Source organism: Megachile rotundata, chromosome 12 (assembly GCF_050947335.1).
Source record: "Megachile rotundata isolate GNS110a chromosome 12, iyMegRotu1, whole genome shotgun sequence".
Classification (NCBI taxonomy): domain Eukaryota; kingdom Metazoa; phylum Arthropoda; class Insecta; order Hymenoptera; family Megachilidae; genus Megachile; species Megachile rotundata.
The window spans coordinates 2,266,163-2,285,488 of NC_134994.1; the positions used below are offsets into that span (position 1 = coordinate 2,266,163).

The 19,326-nt window shown below is 33.0% G+C and overlaps 1 protein-coding gene and 1 long non-coding RNA gene across 5 annotated transcripts in view; one reads left to right on the top strand and one right to left on the bottom strand.

Annotated features, from left to right (window-relative positions):
• The window catches only part of Sk2 (Sphingosine kinase 2), a 295,374-nt gene that overhangs the window by 67,147 nt on the left and 208,901 nt on the right, over positions 1–19,326 (bottom strand). The window lies entirely within an intron of this gene.
• LOC143265493 (uncharacterized) lies at positions 1,434–2,312 on the top strand. Its single transcript, XR_013040107.1, has 2 exons — positions 1,434–2,039; positions 2,237–2,312. It is a non-coding gene; the product is annotated as an uncharacterized LOC143265493 (long non-coding RNA).

Below are 19,326 nucleotides of genomic sequence, written 5' to 3' on the forward strand. Positions count from 1 at the left end.
CCTCCGATTTTTATGAAACTTCGTACGTTTGTTAAGCGGGCAAAAATAAGGGACACCTTATTTTTGTCGGCTGAGACGCGGGTTTAAGGGGTGAAACGACCCCTTAAAGCAGTGCTCGGATTTAGTTGCACTTTTCAGGACGATTTCGGAGTAGACGCCTACCGTGCCCCCACGCACGACGCTAGACTGCCCACGTGACGCTGTGCGCCAGGGGCGTCGTACGATAAATTTGTCGGGATCCATCTGTGATTAAAAATTTTGCTTGCACTGTTAATAATTATGTTTACAGATTATTAAAGTTATTAATACTATGTTTACATCTATAAACATCTTCCATATATACATATAATAACAATAATACATGTTATAATAATTACAATTTTGTCGAAAGTCGAAATCGAAAATATTGTAATTTTCCTTCGATTTTCTGGGTTGTTTGAACTTTCCTGTCAAGTCACTATTGTTTCTCTTACTTAGTGAAATAGGCCTACATTATTATATATACGATATTGCCTCCTACAATTCCTCAGATTTTTATTATAAACATTATGCCCTCGCGCCCGCCGACGCTCCGCACGATGCTAAACCGGATCAAGTCGGACAATATTACAGTATCAGTCAACGTTATTTATAAGCATAAACGAGAAACAATTATATTTGCGTTATAAATAACAGTTATTGTTAAAATACATAGGTATTCTATATGTAATTTTATTAGGTAACGAATAGTTTGAAAAAGTTAGGGAACATAATCACGGCAATGGTGGTATTGCTCGAAGAAATGATTGAAACGGTTTTCGACGCCATGCACATGAAATAATTGCTACGTTACTGCATATGTGGCATAGTGGTTCATTATGTGATGCATAGAAAAATTCTACGGGACTTTCAAAATGCGGTGGTCTTGATGATCTTCTGTTAACCAGGTTTTAAAATTTTCTTTTGTAAGTTTTCCGGATGCCGATGACGTAACAAAAATATTCATCTTCTTGAACATGGTCTGCTGTGCTCGAGGTTTAAATACTCTATGTAGAGTAAATACTTAAATACTCTATGTAGAGTTGGCATATTTCACTAGTATAAGTTAATTTTTCGAGTTGCAATAAATAAAAATGTTACTTGTGTTACATTCCGAACAGGAATCTTTTTCAAAATTTCCTTTGTAGTTCTGACCGACCGGATGTGTATCGATAATGCGTATTGCATTCTGGGAACACCCTGATCGAACGCAGTAACGGTCTTTCAATGTTTATTAGATAGACTATCTTTTGGCGACTAAACTATGATTGTTAATATAACACATTCCTTCCTTGAAATCAACGTGGTCTCACGGCTAAAATCTTAGATCATTTCATTTCTCCGAACCGCCGAATATAAACGGAAGTCGCACTCGTGTGGTCCGATAACGCCAAGCGTTCTAGAATGGTCCTCAAGGGCCCACGACGCAATATAAAATTGTAATAGAAATAGTCTTTGCAACACTACAAAATTATATAAATTACCCATAGTATTTCTTTATACCGTTATTATGAATACGCACACGTCAATCAGTTCCACAATAGTTACAGTACCGAGCGCGATTTAACTTTAATAATTGTAAAACGAAATAGATAATGTTTCATTCTAAATTTTTATAATGTATACAGATTAACATTTTATATTGTATTGGTTATGCATGTAAAATTATTCAATAGCTAATTAACAATCCATAGCTCAAGAGTAAAGGAAAGAACTATATAGAAAGAGAGAAAGATAAGAGCTGGACAAGGGAGGAACACATGCACCCACCATCACCGCCTAATTAACGAATCACGGTCTCTTACGCATTAGCCTCGCAGCCTAATTCGTTAGGCGCATATCAATGCAACATAAACAATTTCGGACTAGGCCCACTCTGGTCTTCTCCGAAAGGTGCAAGTTGCGACACTCTTCGGTGTATAATCACGAGGTGCGTGTCGAGGGTCCGTGAAGTGGCTTAGAGACGAGTTTGTTCTTGAATTTGTTAAAGTGCAAAATTCAGACAAAGACTCTATCTTCACGTAAAACTTTCGCGTTATATACTCACATTAAATTTTCAATTCAATTAATTATTTTATTTTTCTATTTAATTATATTCAATTCTATTCTTTTTAATTTTTAAAGTATAATTTTATTTTATAGTTTAATTGAATTTCACAATTGGTCAGTTCAAAATTATCATTGGTGGAGCGTTTTCATGTGTGTGTGTTCTTCCCAGGAACCAGGCGTAGTTGGCATTTCACGTTTTGCAAGAGGTTGATTAATTCTAAATTCATACAAGTACAGACATTTTGGTGAGTTGGTTCCTTTATTCTTCCAGCTATTTTATGAACTTTTCAGCAAGTAAATCAGTAGTTAATTATTTAACTTTGGGATTTCCCTCACTGGATTATAAAATTATTTCGTATTTGAGTAATTGTTTCTCCTTCGAATCAACGAATTGCGCGTCTCGGATATTTACAATATTTCTGTTCAGTTCATTGTGATTCACATTATATTACATACGCTACCATTCTAACTATTCTATATTTTATTATACAAAATATAATCTTTGAATATTTTAATTATTTTGAATTACATTTCTTTAATTGCCTCCGTCAATTCCTTTAACATTGCGATCTTGTGAAAGGGCCCGTATGGGACTAGCGTATCTCCGGATCCACAAAACATTAAGTCCTGTTAACAATTAATATTGTTAGGGCAAACAAATCTTCGAGGCTTTATACGCGCGCTTCCCGCACGTAACACTTGTTACGATAACAAATGCAACAAGTTTTATGAAATAATGAACGTTTTGTGTGGATGAAAATGAAACGTTGCATCTCGGAACCACTTTGCATGTATGTAACATAAATAAAGATCACTGTTTGCAGAAAATAACAGGACTACCTTTGGGATAGGTAGTTTCATGTTCTATTGGCACGATTTTACTAAAAATTAGAATGTCGCTATGAGTCGAAATTCTAACAGTAGAATAATGATGTGAATTTCAGAAAGATACCAATATGTTGGATATCAATGAAAATTAATTTCGAAAAGTACGTAAAAATATATGAGAACGATTTAGTCCAATCCATGGAACAATCAAAGTTTGAAGAGCGGATATTTCAACAAGATAACGTATTCGTCAATAATTGAACATTCACAAAAGAATGGTTCCAAACTAAAAATAACCAGTTAATGCAGCCACCTGCCCGATCTCTTGACCTAAACCTAGTTGAAAACCTTAGGGGAAGTTTTATCTTATAAGATTTACGCAAATACAAAGCTTGGGATAGTGTAGGTATACTGTACAATCTTAAATTAAAAACATAAATAAGAGAATTTTTTAAGTAATTCATAAAAATAACGAAAATATACATTATTAGTATGTAAAGATAAAGGAAAATATTTTATCCATATATTATAAATAAAGCATTATATTAAGTGGAATTATAAATTTCGTATATCGGTTTTTTAAATTACACATTTTTCAAAAAATTGTTTAGGTAACATGCGTTTTACGTTAAAGATAATCAGATGCTTTTGTAACCTACTGGATAGTACAATATTAAGTAGAATTTGTTCACTTGTTACATATTATATGAATTATCAAATAAATGCTACTTGGAACTGTGAAAATTACACTGACTGTAGTATGATTGATAACAACTTCACGCTTCATACTTCGTTACTACCATTTTGAAATTTGAAGAAACTCCGCTCATATTCCATAACAGGAGATAATGATTTGGTACAATTAATTCGCACATAATGTCATCGATATTTCTCATCGATTCTTAGCCGCTTAAATATAAATATGATTCAAACTGATAATTGCAAAGTGAAAATGTAAGTGGTTAAAAATGGCACTATTTTAAAATTGTTTTTAATACGTATGGCATAGTTAGTGATAGTAAGTCTATGGCTCGCTTTATGTTTATACGATTTATGTAATACAAATTTATTATTAATTGAATTATTAATTATTTTAGACAGTAATTCGATATAATTATATTCTTTACATTAACTATAATGAAAATCCACTTATAAACCTACATATCCACATAATTCCTATGTCTCCAATTGTCCATATTTCCCAAATCTTTACATTATAGGAGTTTCAAAATTGAAGTTTCATATTTCAAAACTATATGTACGTAAATCTCAATATTTCCAAATGTCTATATATCCAGATGTTTGTATTCCCCAAATTTCGAAACTTTATTGCTCTTCAAATTTTATCAAATTTCTCGAGAGTCCCCATATTTTTCGGTTTTTATGTTTCTTAATTTCTATATTCTTAAATTGTTATATTTTCCAATTTCTATTTCCCAAATTTCTGTATTCTGTGTAGACTATATATATTTTCAAATTTCTAAATTTTTCAATTTATATGCATATTCCCAAATAACTATACATATATCTCAATTTCAACATTAGCAAATATCTGTACTCAAATTACATCTATACTTGTTTATTATCCCCAATGTCTGATACATAAAGGTGGAGACAAAAATAAATGGACAATTATAGGAAATAGGTAAAGATGAAGTTTGATCAAAATAGCCTAACTATTATGAACTTCAGTTTTATGTATCATACATGCTTATAATATGTACATTATTTAACGAATAAGTGATGTTCATATTTGCATAGTTATGAAAATATGCCGTACTTAACGAAATTGATAATTGCTTATCAAAAGTCACAAATATGTGAACATTTGAGTATAAAGTTACCGTAAGGCAAGTAGTGTATACAAACATTAATCACGCTTACATACTGCGATCCCAAACAAACTTGTTAGTATCAACTCAGCCTTCGTATAAGTAAAAGCATTTCTAGAAAAATTTGAGAATGACAAAAACGGAAGAAGTTTCAGATCAAATTTGCTTTATAATTATTTCAGATTGTTGTAACAAATTAAATTACCGTATGATAGTGCAACGTCTTAGGACTGAAAAACCCCAAACCGTTTACAGAACATATTATAATAGGAAAAACACAAAACTGTTTTAGGGCACTATATTTATGATTTGAACCAGAACAATATTTTAGTTAACCGTCACGTTGTAAACTTGTTCCTAAAAATCGGAACTTTTTTTGGACTATCTGAAAAAGGCGAATTGTTAATCCAGTCTCTTTCCCTTTATTTTCTATTTTCTCCCTTTATTCTATTTCCTCCCTCTATATCTTACAGCGGATTGGTACAACCACTACTCCATAGCCAAAAAATTGTCCTCTTCTTATGTACAAAAGTGTAAAAATATCAGAAACACTTCAATAGTCTAATAAGCAGTTTTGAAACCTATTACAAACGTAATGTGGAATAAAGTTATTCAGTAACCTATATATCTACCTTATGTAGTCATTTAACCTATTTTACACATCATCGATTTCACCCGCGCATATTGGGTGTAACTGTCGCACTACCTTCGAGAAAAAACGAGAAGAGCACGATACAACAGATAGTTTGGAAGTGTAGCATGTCTTGACAACATAATACAGTAAAAAACTTAAGAGGTCTTGAGCGTAAACGCTGTACCACCATACAAGAAGACCGATGAATTGTACGTAAAAGCTGTCACGATTCAGCAATTGCATCAAGAAGTATTGCAGAAATAGCGGGATTAAAAGTTCCAACAAAAGTAATGAAACCAAGAGTGCACAAAGTTAGGTTGAGATGCAGCAAGGCTCAACATAAGCCATACATCAATAAAATTAATGTAAGAAAATAATTAGCATTTATAAAAAAATATTTGAATATACTTTTATCATATACTTTTTATCTGAAGAAAAAAAGGAGCGTATAAAGAAGTATTTATTACACCTAGAATTATCAGCGGCAGATCATTAACCCTTAATCGTGCGTGTATCTACAACACATATAGTTGACTTCTTACAAAATAATTACAAATTTAATAATTCTAGAAAATGAAGATTTATAGTAAATCTCGGCAGATATTTTCTGAAGTTCTTTCTAGAAGTGCAATCGGTAGATTTTACTTTTACAACACCTAGCCATTATGTATGTATAATTTCTCCACCACCAAATTTGTAACTTGTTCTGTATATGTCTAGAATTGCATGTAAATATGATTTGTAGTTAATGTTTCAATATAGAAATCAATATAGTTTTTGAATAGAAGTTAATTTTAGTATAGAATTTGTAAATTTTACAAATTAGAATTTGAAATTTTATTTTAAATAAATAATGTAACTTTTAACTTTAATTTTGTCGTTAAACGTACCAAAATTTAATACATAAGGAATATGTCTAAAAATGAATATAACATTTTTTTAACATAATAAAGGTGCTAAAGCAAAAGTACAGAAAAATAATCGTAAAAGCTTTCATATATTAAAATAATAAAAATAATAATAAAAAAATGCATTTATTTAATACATGTATCTACTAGATATAATGCAATCACGTAGTTACAAATACTTGCGTGTCTAACGGAGGATTATTGATGCGGAGGTGCTTCTCATGGAGTATAACTAATTGGTACGTTAGAACTTATTGACCGAATTACAAATGCAGACAAGTTTATTAATATTTTAAGTGAAAATTTAGAAATAGTAGTAAAAACGGATTAGAAGTAGTAGTAAAAACGGACTCTTTAAGAGACTACATTAGGGTAACTGATGTCAGTAAGCTTGCCAGCAGGTAGTCAAATTTTTACGTTACTTGCTTTGTTTGTATGGGGTTTGTCGCTAGAGAAAGAAAATAATTTCTTTCCTTTTTTTCCTCCTCTTTCCAATAATAGACACGAAAAGAAACCAAAAATTCAATTACCTACTAACAAGATTAATGACACCAGTTACTGACATAATGTAGACATGTCCGTAGGAAACTATGACATATTCTGACGACTCAAATATTAAATTACTTGAATGACCGATCCAAAGTTCTGACTTGAATCCTGTAGAGAATTTGTGTGGTTTACTGGACGCAAAAGTTACATTGAATTAGTAAAATAAATGAGTCGATTTCTTCAGAAGGTTACAGTCTGAATTTGAAAAAGATAATAAAGATTATATTTAAAATTTAATAAGAAATATTCCTCAACGTTTAGAAGCAGTAATGGAAGCAAACGGCAGCAATATCATATATGTATAAATTCCATTAGGTATTTCGTTGATTACATATTTTGTTAAGTATTCATTTAGTTTTATTCTCGATTGTATGTATTGTTTTTTCAGTAGGAAATTTTAATATTAATTCTATAAAGTTTATTTTAATTTTGGAGAATATCTACATCGTAACAAAATCCTTCTATTCGGTGTATACTAATAAAAATATTATAACTGACTTCGAGGATTCGAAAATACAAAATCCTCTTTTGAGGACTCAAAGATACGAAATCCTTCTTTGAGAACTCAAAAATACGAAATCCTTCTTTGACGATTTAAAAATACAAAGCAAATGCTCTGAGGGCTTCCTTTCTTTTATAATAGACATTTCCCCACCACATCTCCTATCAAACTATGCTGATTTCTCGAGACAACGGTTGTACTCCCATTGCCGACCCTTGCTATACCGCCTTTTAATCCGTCTGCACTTTTAATCCGTGCGCTTTCGGAAATATCAAACAATTCGCCGATACGTGGGGGTAAGATCAATACATCTCACGGTTTCATACACTATTTACTTGGAACCCCAGAGTAGAAAGCACAATAATTACTTATTTTGGTTGTGGAATGGCTGTTAAGAGCGCCGTTATGTTATAAACAGGAAGGATCTTTTTCCCAATTTCTAATTCTATATCCACGTTTACTGTCAAGGAAAAAACCTAAATTACGGTCCTCTTTAGTCACTTCACTCTCATAATCTTCGGCAATAAGACATACCATAAACCATAGGCAAAATATTCTCACTACCTGCACACCAACTTGGGTTTCTCCAAAACATGTACCCCGAGGAAAGGGAAGAACAACCCCCGACATTACCAAAAACAGACGATTGGACAAGGATTTATCCCACCTTAGTTTTAGTTCTTACCTCCGCACACACGCCCACATCCGAAAATTAATAAAAAGACCAACACGATAGTTTTTAGTCAGAATTTTTGTAACATCTCAGAGCAACACATCAAATAAAATAAATCACTCGTAGAAAGGCAAAGTTAGCATTTGCTACATTATTTAAAAATTCCGTACAACAGTACAAACGAATTTAACAATGGCTATTTCGTCCCAGCTTCGTTTTTACATTTCTTGAGCAGTTTAGGTTCTCGGTGCTTTGGTAAGGATCGCCATTCCCGGGCAGATTTTACACTCTCAGTACATATGTATGTACGTAGGGAATGAATCGAATGATATACATGGTATGTCCTGAAAGTAATGTCAGTGACTTTATTGTGACGCGACTTCACGTCGGACAGCGATTTTTTCGGTTAAAATTGGTAGTACGGAAGTCAGCTAAACAGATCTCCGCTACTGAAGGTGCTCCGAGCATCCGAAGAGTGAGGACGAGCCTATCCGTGAGAATTGTTTTGTGTCACTGTACAAGTCAAAATGCAGCCCTCGTTAGAACAAAGAATTGCGATCAAGTTTTGCGTGAAACTTGGAAAGACCGCGACGGAAACGGTTGCTATGATCAAGTCAGCTTATAAAGAAGATGCCCTGTCAGATCAGCAAGTGTTTCGGTGGCACAAGGCCTTTTTGAAAGGCCGGGAAGAGGTCGATGACGAGGACCGTGCCGGACGGCCATCCACGACCACCACAATCGACAATGTGACATGAATGAGGGAATTGTTGAACTCAGACCGACGATTAAGTGTTCGTTTAATGGCCGATATGCTAAATATTCCAAAAACTCATGTTTATGACATCGTCACCAACCATATCGGTAGACAACTGGACGTTTCACCACGCTCCGGCCCATACCGCCTTTATCGTCTCCGACTACTTGGTTAAAACAGGGGTGCCAACGATTCCCCAGCCCTCGTACAGCCCGGTCATAGCTACCCCCGACTTTTTTTTGTTTCCACGAGTCAAAACACCCATGAAAGGCAAGATTTTCGGGACAGTAAACGGAATCAAAAGAGCTTGTACGGCGGTATTGAAGGAAATTCTGGAGGAGGCCTACAACAATGCATTCGAGAGCTGGAAAACTCGCTGGAGTCGATGTATAGACGCAGAAGGAGCCTATTTTGAAGATTTTTAATCATTTGTAACGAGCAGTTCAATAAATGATTTTTAATCGACTTACTGACATTACTTTCAGGACATACCATGTATGACGTAAATTAAAATCTAAACAATGTACAGTCAACGACGAGAAGGCTGGACAAAGAAGAGTAGGACAGGCCGTCTACGTCGTCTTGACCGAGTATGCTGTATCCAATTATTTCTCTTAAATATATTGTTAATACCTTTGTTTATCGATGTCTTGCATTTTTCATTTATTTATGAGGATTCTTGTTTCTGAAAACCCCGTTATGAATATTCGATCAGATAAGCAGGATCTCACATGTATTACAGTGATGTTTTGCTTGTCGAACGCTCTTGGTGTTCGATGGATACGGCCACGGGTCTTTACATAAAAGCTTCTAGGCATGGGTGAACCTATGTACTATTGCTCTTGATCTACTAAAAATCTTTCTAATTTTTAACCAATAAGTTGAACGTGTTTGATTAATATTTAATACCCTATATCTTCCTTTTAAGCCTTTATTTTTATCCGTAACAATACCTTCAATTTGGTTTAACTGTTCTAATTTTTGTAAAAATGATACTTTTATAAATAAAATAAGTATGAATAAAAACAGCTGTTAGAGTTTCGCATAGATGAGGTTTACGACATGACGAGGGAAAGCGGTCACTTTTGAACCCTATAATTTAGTATCCGTACCATCTGCGTGCCAGCACTACGATGGTACGTGACAATTTGTAGTATTTAGCAGATTTATTTATTGCTGTACTAGTCATTAGAGTTTTTGGCTTCAGTGACACAGGCCATGTCATAAACCTCAAAGATTAGAAGGTCAGAGGGCGATCTGGGCCTCCAAAGTAACGGTTTCCGCAGATCGGGAGCTACGTCACGGAATTTGGGAAAAACCCAGATTCTCCCTGGAACGCCGTCCTCCCCCGTAGGAACTTCTGTTCCCCTTCCAGAAAAGTACAACGTTACATCCATTCGCTACAAAAGTACATTCGCTACAAAAGTACCGAACATCTCTGTATCATTGTACGAAAACTTGTATCATTAAATTATATTATAAAATCTAAGGAAGTTACCACATATGTAAAGCAATAACTTTTTAAATAAATATTCTCATAAATATTAACACTATTTGTTTAGTATATTACTCTTTAAATTTATATCACTCTTAACATAATGAAGAAAACAATTTTTTCGGCTAACATTTTGTGAACTAGAGAAAAATGTTAAATTAAAATTAAAAATATAAAATTAGAGTATCTTCTATGAAATAATTTCTTGAAATTGTGGTATTTCATGAATTAGTGTATTAGATACTAAGTCGTATTTAAAAAAATACAAAGCTATTAATTTTCGAAGTCTCTTCATGTCTACTCTCAATTACAAAATGTAAAAAATAGCTGTAGACATTAGGTTAAGTTTTCCATGTAATCGTGTAATTTTAATATGTTTTGATTTAATATATTTCGTACCAAAAGAAATTTCAAGTTTGTGATAAATATTCGAAAATTGCAAAATGATATATTAGTATTTAATTATAAATACTACAATCATTTATATTATATTATACACTGCTAGAAAAATTTAATACATCGCTTTAATACTATCAAGTTCATAGTGTTGTTGAAATTTATTTAAAACAATTTGTTGGGGTACGGCCTAATTTATGGCAGGGTTTCAAGGAGTGACGAAAAACAGTTTCCTGGGACTCTTAGTTTTCGCCTTGGGTCTAACTTTCGCCTATTCTGGTTTTCGTCTTTCCCTTCCACAGGGAAGCGCGCTAAGGGCGCACGGGAAGGGAAGGTGACCAGGAAGCGAATATTTTCCAATCATACCAGTTCGTTAAAGATCAGTGACCAGATTAGTTGGTTAAAATTAGTTAGGCGACCGGATCAGTCGGTTAAAGTACTTAGTTTTTTTCAGTCAGTCAACTGGATCAGTTAACTATAATTATTTAGTTCAGGGATCACATACAGATTGTACACACACTATTATTGAATAAATTGTTATCCGAGGATCAGCTTGGGTATAAATTTGTTCCCAATTTAGTCATTGGGTGGTCCTTTAAGTCTTAGGAGGCACTACTGTGCACATAATTTTTAAGGGGTGATCAGCCCACCCCTTTCCACAATTGCTAAAGAAAACGCATTCAAATATAAACATTATACTTTTCCATGTAGGTAGTCGATATTATTTAAATTAGTGCTCAAAAAGAATTTACAATTATGTTTGAATATCTGACAAAAAGTACAAGTTTCGACACATAATATTCGAAAAATCTGATTATTCTCCGTCGAAATAAATCATACTGCTTTAGGAAAACATATTCTTTTAATGAAAAAAAATATTTACAGAAATGTTAGCGTTTTTGTTATACTACATTATAACAAATGATTGAACAAGTGATTTATATTTTTCTTGTTAAAAATATTTTTCTTGTTTAGGTGTGATGATACACATGAATAGGGAAATGTTTAGATATGATGTGTGCTGAAGATTTCAATGATTCTTGTTCGGTGAAATAACACTTAACTGCGAAGTTTCCAGTAAGGCAAGTAAACATTTTACAAGGAATATGTTTTCAATTTTAGATTATTCTGAAAATGTTCATAATTGATTTCTCAAGGCTATTTGACAATTTATCACAGAAAAAAAATATATGCATTTCATATCTTTAAAATTTGATATCAATTTTCACAAAATATATTTTTAATCCTTTATTTTGTAATATCAAAATAAGTCGTCTTATGACTATGGATAAATGTATCTTAAAATGTTTACATAACAGTTTGTACTTAAAATTAATTGTGAATTATTGGAAACTAATTGAGACAGATATCATGGTAAAAATGGTAATGGCATTGTAAAAGCTTGGAATTAAAGTAAAATTAAAGGAAACCTTCTATGGAGTACGATTTAAAGAAACATTATTGAAATTACATAAATCTTTAATATTTCTTGTATCTGAAATATATGTATAAAAATTGTAATAACAGTTTGTGGAGGAACACAAGATATTAATACTATTTAATGGTTACATTTATGTAATTTTACGTTCATTGCATATTTTTTATTTTTTAAATGAATCATGTAAGCCTTGATAATTTATCATAATGCAACTCACTGTTTGAAAAAATATTAAAAAGAGATCACGAATTCAGGGATTTGCAAGCTTGTAAACTTTGGATTTCGGGTATTTAAAAATTTGGGAATTTAGTAGTTTAAAGATTTTCTACTTGGGAGTTAAGAAATGTATTTCTTTGAAAATTTCTGAATTTGATAATTCGGTAATTTAGAGACTTAAAAATTAAAAAATTTCCAATTTGAATTGGATATTCGAGAGTTCGAAAATTTGACAGTTTTGGGATTTAGTAACTTTGGAATTCGTAAGTTTGAACATTTTAAAATTTTATAATTTGGAAACTTTTTCATTAAAAAATTTAATAATTTTGAAACGTAAAAGTTTGAAAACAGGGAAATTCATAAATTTGAAAATTTGGAAATTATGGAATTTTAGAATAGGAAGTAGAAAAATGTTCACTAAATTTCTAAATAAAGGATTTCATACACGGTGAAGTATCAGATTAGTATGAATCCGGTCGTTCGAAGGGAAGCACAGATAAGTTTCACTGAAGCGGGTATACGCGAAATGGCGAAATATCAGGTGTGAAATACTCCAGAGATTCCCACAAGTTATGTTAGCCCTAAACATGAAAATATAGACGTTTCTATAAAGCGATGTAATTTTGCCAAAATTTTAATACATATTAAAATTTTAATACATATTAAAATTGTGATTAAATAGTGTAGTGTTCATTAGAGTGAGGCATACTTGATGAAATACATGTTTCTTTCATCATGCTATTAATGCTAATCCTCTTGAGTAACCAATATAGCATTTTTTTAATACTTTTAAATTAAGTATTAAAAATTATTTCTAGCTATTAAAATTGCATTCTTTCTTTTGAAAAAATATTATGTTTCTTTTCGGCATATTATAACTGTAAAACATGTTTATCGGGCACTGGTCCAATAATTATGCTACAACCTGCAAGCAATAATCTTTGTAATTACTATGTATACCCCTGAAAAGTATAATCACTTGTCTTTAAAATAAATTTAGTTGCATTCAAAAGATGTATTTTGGCAAAATTACATCGCTTTATAGAAACGTCTATATTTTCATGTTTAGGGCTAACATAACTTGTGGGAATCTCTGGAGTATTTCACACCTGATATTTCGCCATTTCGCGTATACCCGCTTCAGTGAAACTTATCTGTGCTTCCCTTCGAACGACCGGATTCATACTAATCTGATACTTCACCGTGTATGAAATCCTTTATTTAGAAATTTAGTGAACATTTTTCTACTTCCTATTCTAAAATTCCATAATTTCCAAATTTTCAAATTTATGAATTTCCCTGTTTTCAAACTTTTACGTTTCAAAATTATTAAATTTTTTAATGAAAAAGTTTCCAAATTATAAAATTTTAAAATGTTCAAACTTACGAATTCCAAAGTTACTAAATCCCAAAACTGTCAAATTTTCGAACTCTCGAATATCCAATTCAAATTGGAAATTTTTTAATTTTTAAGTCTCTAAATTACCGAATTATCAAATTCAGAAATTTTCAAAGAAATACATTTCTTAACTCCCAAGTAGAAAATCTTTAAACTACTAAATTCCCAAATTTTTAAATACCCGAAATCCAAAGTTTACAAGCTTGCAAATCCCTGAATTCGTGATCTCTTTTTAATATTTTTTCAAACAGTGAGTTGCATTATGATAAATTATCAAGGCTTACATGATTCATTTAAAAAATAAAAAATATGCAATGAACGTAAAATTACATAAATGTAACCATTAAATAGTATTAATATCTTGTGTTCCTCCACAAACTGTTATTACAATTTTTATACATATATTTCAGATACAAGAAATATTAAAGATTTATGTAATTTCAATAATGTTTCTTTAAATCGTACTCCATAGAAGGTTTCCTTTAATTTTACTTTAATTCCAAGCTTTTACAATGCCATTACCATTTTTACCATGATATCTGTCTCAATTAGTTTCCAATAATTCACAATTAATTTTAAGTACAAACTGTTATGTAAACATTTTAAGATACATTTATCCATAGTCATAAGACGACTTATTTTGATATTACAAAATAAAGGATTAAAAATATATTTTGTGAAAATTGATATCAAATTTTAAAGATATGAAATGCATATATTTTTTTTCTGTGATAAATTGTCAAATAGCCTTGAGAAATCAATTATGAACATTTTCAGAATAATCTAAAATTGAAAACATATTCCTTGTAAAATGTTTACTTGCCTTACTGGAAACTTCGCAGTTAAGTGTTATTTCACCGAACAAGAATCATTGAAATCTTCAGCACACATCATATCTAAACATTTCCCTATTCATGTGTATCATCACACCTAAACAAGAAAAATATTTTTAACAAGAAAAATATAAATCACTTGTTCAATCATTTGTTATAATGTAGTATAACAAAAACGCTAACATTTCTGTAAATATTTTTTTTCATTAAAAGAATATGTTTTCCTAAAGCAGTATGATTTATTTCGACGGAGAATAATCAGATTTTTCGAATATTATGTGTCGAAACTTGTACTTTTTGTCAGATATTCAAACATAATTGTAAATTCTTTTTGAGCACTAATTTAAATAATATCGACTACCTACATGGAAAAGTATAATGTTTATATTTGAATGCGTTTTCTTTAGCAATTGTGGAAAGGGGTGGGCTGATCACCCCTTAAAAATTATGTGCACAGTAGTGCCTCCTAAGACTTAAAGGACCACCCAATGACTAAATTGGGAACAAATTTATACCCAAGCTGATCCTCGGATAACAATTTATTCAATAATAGTGTGTGTACAATCTGTATGTGATCCCTGAACTAAATAATTATAGTTAACTGATCCAGTTGACTGACTGAAAAAAACTAAGTACTTTAACCGACTGATCCGGTCGCCTAACTAATTTTAACCAACTAATCTGGTCACTGATCTTTAACGAACTGGTATGATTGGAAAATATTCGCTTCCTGGTCACCTTCCCTTCCCGTGCGCCCTTAGCGCGCTTCCCTGTGGAAGGGAAAGACGAAAACCAGAATAGGCGAAAGTTAGACCCAAGGCGAAAACTAAGAGTCCCAGGAAACTGTTTTTCGTCACTCCTTGAAACCCTGCCATAAATTAGGCCGTACCCCAACAAATTGTTTTAAATAAATTTCAACAACACTATGAACTTGATAGTATTAAAGCGATGTATTAAATTTTTCTAGCAGTGTATAATATAATATAAATGATTGTAGTATTTATAATTAAATACTAATATATCATTTTGCAATTTTCGAATATTTATCACAAACTTGAAATTTCTTTTGGTACGAAATATATTAAATCAAAACATATTAAAATTACACGATTACATGGAAAACTTAACCTAATGTCTACAGCTATTTTTTACATTTTGTAATTGAGAGTAGACATGAAGAGACTTCGAAAATTAATAGCTTTGTATTTTTTTAAATACGACTTAGTATCTAATACACTAATTCATGAAATACCACAATTTCAAGAAATTATTTCATAGAAGATACTCTAATTTTATATTTTTAATTTTAATTTAACATTTTTCTCTAGTTCACAAAATGTTAGCCGAAAAAATTGTTTTCTTCATTATGTTAAGAGTGATATAAATTTAAAGAGTAATATACTAAACAAATAGTGTTAATATTTATGAGAATATTTATTTAAAAAGTTATTGCTTTACATATGTGGTAACTTCCTTAGATTTTATAATATAATTTAATGATACAAGTTTTCGTACAATGATACAGAGATGTTCGGTACTTTTGTAGCGAATGTACTTTTGTAGCGAATGGATGTAACGTGGTACTTTTCTGGAAGGGGAACAGAAGTTCCTACGGGGGAGGACGGCGTTCCAGGGAGAATCTGGGTTTTTCCCAAATTCCGTGACGTAGCTCCCGATCTGCGGAAACCGTTACTTTGGAGGCCCAGATCGCCCTCTGACCTTCTAATCTTCGAGGTTTATGACATGGCCTGTGTCACTGAAGCCAAAAACTCTAATGACAAGTACAGCAATAAATAAATCTGCTAAATACTACAAATTGTCACGTACCATCGTAGTGCTGGCACGCAGATTGAAAGCCCCGGGGCCGGATTGAAAGGGTTGGGGGTATCAACCTCCACAACGGGGGTTGGTTTCACGCTAGGGCCCAACCATCAACAAACACGATACTGTCGTGACGAAAACAAGTTTTTCCGTGAATTGCAGGTCCAAAATTGGTTTTTAACTGTGGAAAAGATGAAAAAACAGTAAGGGGTTGTTCTTTGACAGCGCGTAGCGTCCAAGGGGTTGGTGCAAATGCGACCAAAATTTTACCACGTGTAACAGGGATCGAGACGAAGCCCCGGCAAAAGTTTCAGCGAAATCGAAATAACCACCCTTTTGGAAAGGGTAGAAAATTATGGAGGAGGTTGGGGGTGTTGGAGGGGGTTGAGCTGGGCATTTTCGGAAAGGCCGTAACATAAAGAGCCTCATCCTTGACAAAAATTTTGGATTTTTTCTTTTTTTCGGTCGAATTTAGAACCTTTTTTGTCACTTTCTTGACCCTGTAGTATTCAAGGGGTCGCCGATCCCGGAAGGGGTGGCAGGTAGCAATGGCACTCGTGGAGTATTGAGACAACCCATGGGCCCACCTATCCTCAAAATTTCAAAGTCCTACCTCCTGCACAGTGGAAATGACGACGGTGTAAAGAAAGTGGTGCGTTAATTTTGGCCACCAGTGTATAAAACCGATTGACACCAAGGACTACATTTCTGTTTTGATGCAATGCACAACTTGATATTTACATCTTAGATGAAATTGATTGCGTTAGTAAGACAGTATTCATTTGCTTTGATGAGATGTAATCTTTATCTGTGAAATATCTAATTAGAAATATATCTGTTGAAGCAAAGTTTAATATGAACAAAAAAGAAAGGAACGATGTGTGGTGAGCCGACACAGATTTTAAAGGCACAAAATCTTTAAAGAGTTTAATCTCTACATATATCTATGTATTTTATGCTAAAGTGTGTGCAATATACATATGTTTCCTATTACGTGCCACTCGTGACTGTTTTTTGTTTTGTTACTTCCCGGCGGGTACTTTTTCTATTGTGCTTTTACTCCTGCGATACGTTTTGTTTCATTAGAATCAAATAAAAGTTTCCACAGAAAATGCATAAATTATTATTAATTACTTCTGTATCTTTTGTTAGTCTGAGCTGATTAATATATTGTATCATAAAATTCTAAAAAGTAGATGTCTTGTATTAAACTGGACTATTAAAGAAAATATTATTAGATATGCATAGTATTTTTAAGTTATTCTATTCCGTTTATTTGTTACGAAAAATAAAAAGAGGTATCTGATATTGATAATGGCTTATTATAAAATGTATTATAACACATTACAAAAAAGGTATTAAGTTTCACATAGTCAGTTTTGTTTAAAAGCAAATTTAATGGATAAGTATTGAATTTTCATTTCAATGAAATTAGCAAAAATAAATGTATTGAGAAGTCGGTAATCAAGTTCATGCATTTATCGATTATTACTTGTAAGATACCGCTCGATTTTGATCGGATCTTCGTATGTTAATAAAATAAAATCTACATATTCCTTTGCTTTTGTTTCTCTCATATTATAATTTTTCACACGTATAAAATATAGTAGGTTATTTAGAATTGCATTTTCAATATTCATAAATCAAGTGTAATTAACATATTTTAACGAAGTCCTTCCAAGTCGTTTTTCTTAAATAATAAATTCATTTAGTCTTTCAAAAGTTATTGTATGTTGTGTTATTTTAAATATAATAATCTTCCATATTCCATCAATAAGTTAGTTCAATTATGACCAGTTTATTAAAGCCGACCGAGGACACAATTTTATAAGGTTGTAACCGTACAAAGTACGCTCACATATTAGCGATTCATAGTTCGCGGATTGCGGGGTGGGGTAGAGAGCAATTAGGCAGACTATTTCGTCACGCGTCCTAATAGCGCATGCGTGTTATCCCCTCCAGGTAACAGGTGAGCGATCGACCCGCAAGCCGTGAAATCGATCGTCACTCTGATCTCTACCGGCTTCTAGATCACTCGTAATTCTAACAAGGGGGTCCGCCTAACGAAAAACGGAACATAGCTTGAGTCAAACTGACTATCGAACACGCAGTAAAACGGCTGGTGCTCGCGGTTATTGTTCGCGCCTCAAACTGAGGAGTCGTTGATCCAAACTGTATCACGGTACGGTTACGCGTTATTCCCGCGATTTGGAAAATCGGAGATTTTGCAACCGGGGGATCAGAGTCAATTAGGAAACCACTCCAGATTTACGTACATTCAAAGATCCGAGAACCGAGACTCACTTATTTCTAAAAAGTGCCTCTCCCATCTTGAGTACTCGCGAATGTCGTACGAGTGAAGCCAATGGTGATAACGTGTTTGAGGCCCTAGATCCCAAAAACTCGTTTTTCATCCATTCCTGAACTCAGGCATTTTAATGCAGTTTGGAGTGCAAAGTAGGTGACGTGATAAATCTAATAGACAGAAAACTTCCAAGTTATTGTTAATTTGAAAATCGGAAAAACGAGACCCGCTCGCTCAGACGAGTGCCTTTCCCATCTCACGTATAGACGAATTACAAACGAGCAAAGCCAGGGATGATAACGAAGCCTTCAGGCCCCAGAAACCCTCAGGTTCGTTATTCACTCTCTCCTGAGCTCGGGCTGTTCCGAACGTGCTACGGAACACAATACGCGAGGATTTCGTAGGTAGTTTATGATGGGTCCGGGTAACAGTTATTTTTGAAAGACAGATTTTTAGCCATCGACGGCAATTTAGTTTTACATTTTTTCGAACAATGCCTTTAGAATTTCTAAGTTTCATTGAGTCTTCAATAACTACTCCGTCATAAACAGGGTTTTTCCCGAAGGGTCACCGAGGATGGGCCTCGGTTCCGTCCTAGCGGTACTTTTTAGGACAACGTGCGTGTCACCTGGAGGGAAAAACCCCGGCGTTGCCGGCCTTCGAGATCCTCCCGTAC